We start from the raw sequence: 6,318 nt of genomic DNA on the forward strand, positions 1-6,318 counted from the left end.
GTGGTGGGGGTGTGTGGGGGGGGGGGGGGGGGGGGGGGGGGGGGGGGTGGAGGGGTTGTGTCCTTTGGTCTTTTCATCATCCTTATAAGGTCTTACGCAACACTGCTGCAATAAGTGCAATATCAGGAGCAACTGTTTGGTTTTTGTTTTGTTTTTTCCTACTGTAGAGTTCGTCTGCAGACGGACGCTGAGGTTTCATGGGAAAAATTCTGAAAGTGCCTGAAAGTGGACACCTGCCCCAACAGCAGTAGGCCAGAGTAGCCAGCAGGGGGAGGTGGGGCCGTGGGGGGGGCAGAGGGAGTGTGAGGACACAGACATGGGACAAAGTCACGGAGAGAAAACCACAGCGGTCTTCGTCCAGTGACGCGACGGAGACGAGCAGAAAAACACAGGTCACGTGGGGTCAAACTGGATCGGCTCGATTTTCCTCTGCCGCTCCAGTGTTTTTGGAATAACAGCCTACGGCCGAGGATTTGGTCCAAAACACCAACGACCGTATCATGTTTCACAAAAACAAAACCACCGCCGCTGCACTTCGGTGGACTCGGTCGCCCGAACTGGGAAACTAGGAAATTTACTGTCAGTGTTCACAGCTCGTGACTGTGTCGGACCGCCGTTTTTATGATGTCAGCTGTGATTCACAGCATGTTCTTTATGGCTGAGCAACTGTTTTTTTTCCTCAAGATGAGAAAAATGGAGCGTTCTTAGCCGTGGAGGGGAAAATGATCAGAGCAGGGAGGGAGACGGGGGGAGTTGGATCTGGGCTTTACACCCACTCCTCACACGTTTCTCCATCCTGTCTCTCGGTCTCTCTCCCTCCGTTTCTTCATCTTAACAGCATTTAGTGATGCAACTTCACAGACAGAGGCTGCAATCGCCACCAGTCGAGGCTCCTACGCTCGCACTGGCGTCTTAACCACTTAGGAGGGGAGTGGTGGCAGCAGACGGGGGAGAAAGAGTGGGAGAGGAATCTCCCAAAACAGGAAAAACGGTTCTTTCCAGAAACAAATTTCCCGAAATTCACGACAACGTTTGTGTCGTGACCGGATTCTTAACGCTCCTAAAGTCAAGTCTTTAAATCCAATAACTTGAACCACAGGAAAAACAGAAACAATCCCTCGACTAAAATTTGGAAGAAATCATGAAATTAAATTCTTACATATGAAGGTAGAAATATGTTCATTTTTAAAATAAAACATCTTGTAGACCTTATTCTCTTAGTATCGGAGTCTGAACGCTTCTTGTAGACCTTATTCTCTTAGTATTGGAGTCTGAACGACATATTATTTTGAAATAATATTCTCTTTAAATGAAGAAAGTTTTAAAAAGAATTGACCGGAGTTTCTTTGAATGAAATAAATCAGTAAAAATGAAGTACATTTCCCACTGTGGCCCGGTAACATATGGCCCACGGACCTGTTCCGGCCGCGGACCAGGGGTTGGGGAACCCTGCACTAAATCCCAGAATTTATTTTACAAAAATAAAAAAAAACATTCTTGTTTTTAATTGATTTAATTGAAATTGATGAACTAAATACAAAAAATTCACGTTATTAATTTTTTTTTCTTCTTATTTTTTAAGGGTGAGAGTCCCAGCTGTTTTTTCCACAACTGAAGAACTTCAGCCCTTCCTCTCCAGAGTGGAACATTTTTCGACTTTGACTCCGTGGGCCGTTGAACGCCATGTTGGAAAAAGTCGAAAATTGAGCCGGAGCACACGAGGCAGGTCGACAGAAACTGGTGAATTACACACTTTTACAGAGAAAGGGCAGCGGTAACTCCCGTAATTAACGGAGGAAATGGAGATGAAAATTATCTTAAAGAGAGTTGGAGTCGACAGTCGGAATAACAGCGGAGTAAAGAGTAAAGGGGGGGGGAGGGAGGGGGAGGGATCTGAGGTGGGATTTATGAACTTGATCAGCTGAGGCTGCTCTGGGATCGACTCGTCCTCCTGCGACGTCACATCAGTTTGGGAGCAGGTTTGGGCCGACCTCGGTCGTGTCCGCCTTCTTTAGACGCAGCACGAGGTTTTAATCTGGTTCTAATCATAAATCACACCAAGCACTTCTCTTCTCTGGGAGGGAAGAGAAGCGTGAACATATTTTAAAGCTGAGTCTGTGTTTTTAACATTAACACTGGATCGTGTGACGCTGCAGACGAAGGAAAATCTCATAGAAAAAGTCTTTTTTTTGTTGTTTTTTTTACTATTTCTCAAAGTGTTTTAAGAGTTCATTTAGAGTGAACTGAAATGGTTAAATAATAATATATATGTATTACTAACCCTTACCTGTTTTTTTGGTTTTTCCTGTTTCTACAATTTTGAAAGATGCAGTGAGTCCTTAAAAGTATTTTTTCATGCCCAGTTCTGTTGATGCTAGGATGCTGCCCTCTGTCTGTAGTTCTTTTTTTTTTTTAGTAGTTGAAGCACGTGAGACGAAAACCTTCCGCAGTAACAAAACACTCCACCAGTAGGTGGCGATAATTCTCATGATTGAAACTAAAGCTGAAACAATCACTTTATTAATCATCTCAAATGGATTGATTGAGATTTTAAATTATTTATTTATCATCTATAATGTTTTATTTTGTCGGTTTCGCTGCAGCATTTACATAAATATTTTTGTGTTTCGTTTACTTTTGTTCTTTTTGTGGTGGTTGTTACTTTTATTCAGAGGGTTATTTTTTCCCATTTATAATTAAAACTAACTAATAATTTAAAAAGTTTTAAAACTTCAGCTGCAGCTCTAGTTCAAAGGTAGAAACCAACACGTTAACACACCATGTGACCATGTGACCACAGTGTGTTTCGCTCCGTGATGACGGTTACGTCACAAAGAACACGCAGTAATAAAACTGTGTCAAATCACCCGCTGCAGTGACCCCTGCAGAGGGCAGCAGCTAAACCTCCCAAAAAACATTACTTTATTGCACCCTGTTGCCCAACCTCTCGCCCCCCCCCCCCCTCACCCCCCCACCCCTAACATCGACCCATTTGTCATCGTCTGACAGCAGAAATCCCGCCCACATCGCGGCCCATTAAAGCCATTTCAACATAAATAACCGTTTTTTTTATCGCCCTCAGCAGATTTCAGCGTCACAGGCGGCGAACCTTGTCGTCACTTCAACGCCCTGAGGATTTTTTTTTTTTAACGTCGAGCTCGGACCGGGTTTTATTAAACTTTATTGAATGTTAATATTATTTGGGTCCAGGGACTCGGGTCTGGACGTTTTCATGTTTCGCCCGCAGCAGGTGACGTGGGGTCAGACGTCTGATACCCCGGACCGAGGGCAGATCTCTGGTAATTAAACGCCCAATTAAACCAGGAGCTGATTGGACAGGAGCCGGCAGAGCTAGCTATTCCTTTTAGCCACGAGCTCCTCCATGTTGGAACTGAAGTTCAGAACACTTTGGTCCAACAAAGAAGAGCCGGTGGTCAGTCTGTCCGCTCACATCCGGACGCCAACAGTCAGAGGTAAAAGACAACGGAAACATCTCGTATCAAGGTTCCCAAACTACGGCGGGGTCAAACAGACCTAACCTCACCAGACAACGTCAGGAGAAACGTTTTCCAAATTTCAGACAATATTTCAAAACAGTTTGAAAAACCTAAACAGAGAAGAACTAACCTCACCAGACAACGTCAGAGAATATTTCAAAACTGTTTGAAAAACCTAAACAGAGAAGAACTTTTCTTTTTTTATGTCTCCGTTCTTTTGTTTTTGTCCTTTAAGTCATTTACGTGTGTTTAAAGTTGAGTAATAAACGCCGTCTCTCCTCTTCCCTTCTTTTTTTCCCCCCTCACTCCCAGAATCCTTTGTATCACCACCATCGCCGTCCCACCGTCTGGCAGCGGGACAAGGTCAACACAGAAACCTCCTCACTTCTCCTTTCTGCTCTCCCTCCCTGTAATTCCTCACCCTCAGTGGAGCAACAGATCCTTTCATCCTACGGCTGACCTCTGAGGAGACAGGGCCGACGACGGCGGCGAGCGTGGAGACGGACGAGACAGACGGAGGACAAAGACTGTTGTCCACGCCCTGAATCAAACTTTAATTCTCTCTCTCTCTCTCTCTCTCTCTTTCCTCAGCTCTGTCATCCAGACCTAAAACACACAAACACAGGCGCTTCACATTCCTACGTGCAGAGCAGATTCACCCAATTTGTTTCCACTGGATGTGTGTGCGTGTGTGTGACTGTGTGTGCGTGAGTGTGTGTGTGCCAAGTCAGTAAATAATAACCAATCCCAGCTGTACTGTAGGCCATTCCTCTCATTCTCAGTAGGGAAACAAAGAAGGAGAGAGAGGAAAAAGTCTCCATCAAATTACAGAGTAATGAGCTGGAAAAGAGTCAGCAGAGACTGAAGCAGGAAGAATCAGTGACATTTTAATGTGAACTGGCATCATGGCTCCCAAGAAACTGGGAGTCAATGGCCTCAGTGTGTGAGAGAAAAAAACATATATATATATATATAATTCAATTGTACAATTTTCTACTTTTCTCAGGGTCGCGTCACCTTTGGTGGAGCTGTACACCTCCAACAGTGTGGTGACAACTTGCTGTTATCTTTGAGGCCTAGATTCTAAAGTTGCAGCAGTGGTGGTGATGGTGTTTGGGAAAAAAAGAAAATAACTTCTAGCTTCTGAGATGAGAAGTAGTTCACTCTCCTTTTCTTTCCTTCCTTTTTTCCACAGGTTAAACCAGTTCCCAGTATCGCTCCGTGAAACCTCGAGGAAATAGAATCTGTTTTTACACACCAGTCACAATACGATCCACCATCCACCCTGCTATATGTTCTGGTGGAGAGTATTCATGTTAAAGCTCGAATTACGGCAGTTCGACGTCAACGTCAACGTATCATCCAGCCCTAAAGTACGAGCCGTGAAACTGAGGACAATGATTTTACAGCTTCAACTTATAAATATATGTCCACTCTGAACGGTGGTTTACTGCTGAGCTTCATGTCCTGACGATGGACACGACTGGTCAACACGACTGGTCAACTCTACTGGTCAACTCTACTGGTCAACCCGACTGGTCAACTCTACTGGTCAACAGTACTGGTCAACACGACTGGTCAACACGACTGGTCAACTCTACTGGTCAACAGTACTGGTCAACACGACTGGTCAACACTCAAGGCCATTAAAACATTCATCACGAAAGAGTTGGAGCGAGAAGACGGGAATGATAGAAGTTGATGTCATAAAAGTAGAGGCTGATAATGACTGTCAATGGTCCAGACATGGTCCAGACATGTGGACCATGTGAACGTCCACATTTCCCCCGTCAGTAGTTAAAGCTGCAGAAACGTCACAAACGAAGTCGACCAGTTTCCCGCCTCCTCCGTGCCGTACCCAGGCGCCGACCCTGGCTGAATGTTCCTGACGTTCTCCTGCCGCCGTGTCTGCACTGATCACCTGCTGCATTAGACATTAACGTTAGACATTCACAGCAACGGCTGGAAAATGTCTGGACCACGTTTTGGGCCACGTTCAGCAGTTTCGTGTCTGAAAACCGCCTGTGTTGGATGAGTGAGAGGCTGGGGTCCAACTCCACCCACGACATGGAGGGAGGGAGGGATGGACGAGTGGATGGATGGGCTCTACATCCAACAAAAGTCAGGGGGGGTCAGGAGCAGATAAATAAAGATAAAGATAAAAGCTTTTAGCCTTTTCTCTGCCATCTACTGGGGAAATACAGGCATTGCAGAGAAGAGGCAGCAGTATTATAATAATAATATAAATTAATAACATCCTTTGGACATAAGTTTGGCCAAATGGCCCATATCTGCCCCTCCCCTCCCCCCCCGGGCCGTAGTTTACCCATGCCTGTTCCAACATGTTATAATTACTGTGAAAATATTCACTTGGATTTACGATAAATAAGGCGATGGCATGTGATAAAAGTATTCTGGTGCCTTCTCTACGGGACGTGAAGGGAACTCAGACACAAAAACCACAACAAATACTTTGACGTTTTTCAAAGCCACCGCAGAGAAGGAGTGTTGAAATGAAGGCAGGACAGAGTTGAGACAGTCTGTCCATTGTCATCCACATCTTTGGACCACTGGGACACGGAGTCGCTCCAACTCAGATCCTACACCCATGTGCCGTGCCACATGAGCCCTCTTTTCAATCATCCTCCCCGACTGTTCCAACACATCTTTTTTCTTCATTGCTTTTCTGGCGTCCGTTCGCTCTCTTTCCTTCACATACTTTCTCAAGTACAGAACCGAGAAGAAAACGGGCAGCGGAGAGAGGAAGCAGAAGGAGAGGGGAACGAGAGAGCGGGAATGATGGTGGTGGTGGTGGTGGTGG

At 45.4% G+C, this 6,318-nt stretch overlaps 1 protein-coding gene and 1 long non-coding RNA gene across 6 annotated transcripts in view; one reads left to right on the forward strand and one right to left on the reverse strand.

Annotated features, from left to right (window-relative positions):
- LOC112486247 (uncharacterized) overlaps positions 1–3,928 on the forward strand; it is a 22,517-nt gene extending 18,589 nt beyond the window's left edge. For 3 of the 4 annotated variants that reach the window (XR_003050684.1, XR_521996.3, XR_001760491.2), the window contains one exon: positions 1,583–3,607. This is a non-coding gene — a long non-coding RNA (uncharacterized LOC112486247). Of the gene's footprint in view, positions 1–1,582; positions 3,608–3,809 lie in introns of those variants that run through there. The other variant, XR_003050685.1, reaches the window with a different exon arrangement.
- The window catches only part of LOC103383226 (zinc finger protein GLIS2-like), a 20,127-nt gene that overhangs the window by 9,719 nt on the left and 4,090 nt on the right, over positions 1–6,318 (reverse strand). The window contains exon 2 of one of the 2 annotated variants that reach the window (XM_025058836.1): positions 3,919–4,103. The exons of the other annotated variant lie outside the window; for it this stretch is intronic. The gene's annotated coding sequence lies outside the window, so the exon portion shown is untranslated. The remainder of the gene's footprint in view (positions 1–3,918; positions 4,104–6,318) is intronic. 2 annotated transcript variants of the gene reach the window in all.

This window comes from Cynoglossus semilaevis, chromosome 9 (genome assembly GCF_000523025.1).
Source record: "Cynoglossus semilaevis isolate Cse_v1.0 chromosome 9, Cse_v1.0, whole genome shotgun sequence".
Taxonomy (NCBI): Eukaryota; Metazoa; Chordata; class Actinopteri; order Pleuronectiformes; family Cynoglossidae; genus Cynoglossus; species Cynoglossus semilaevis.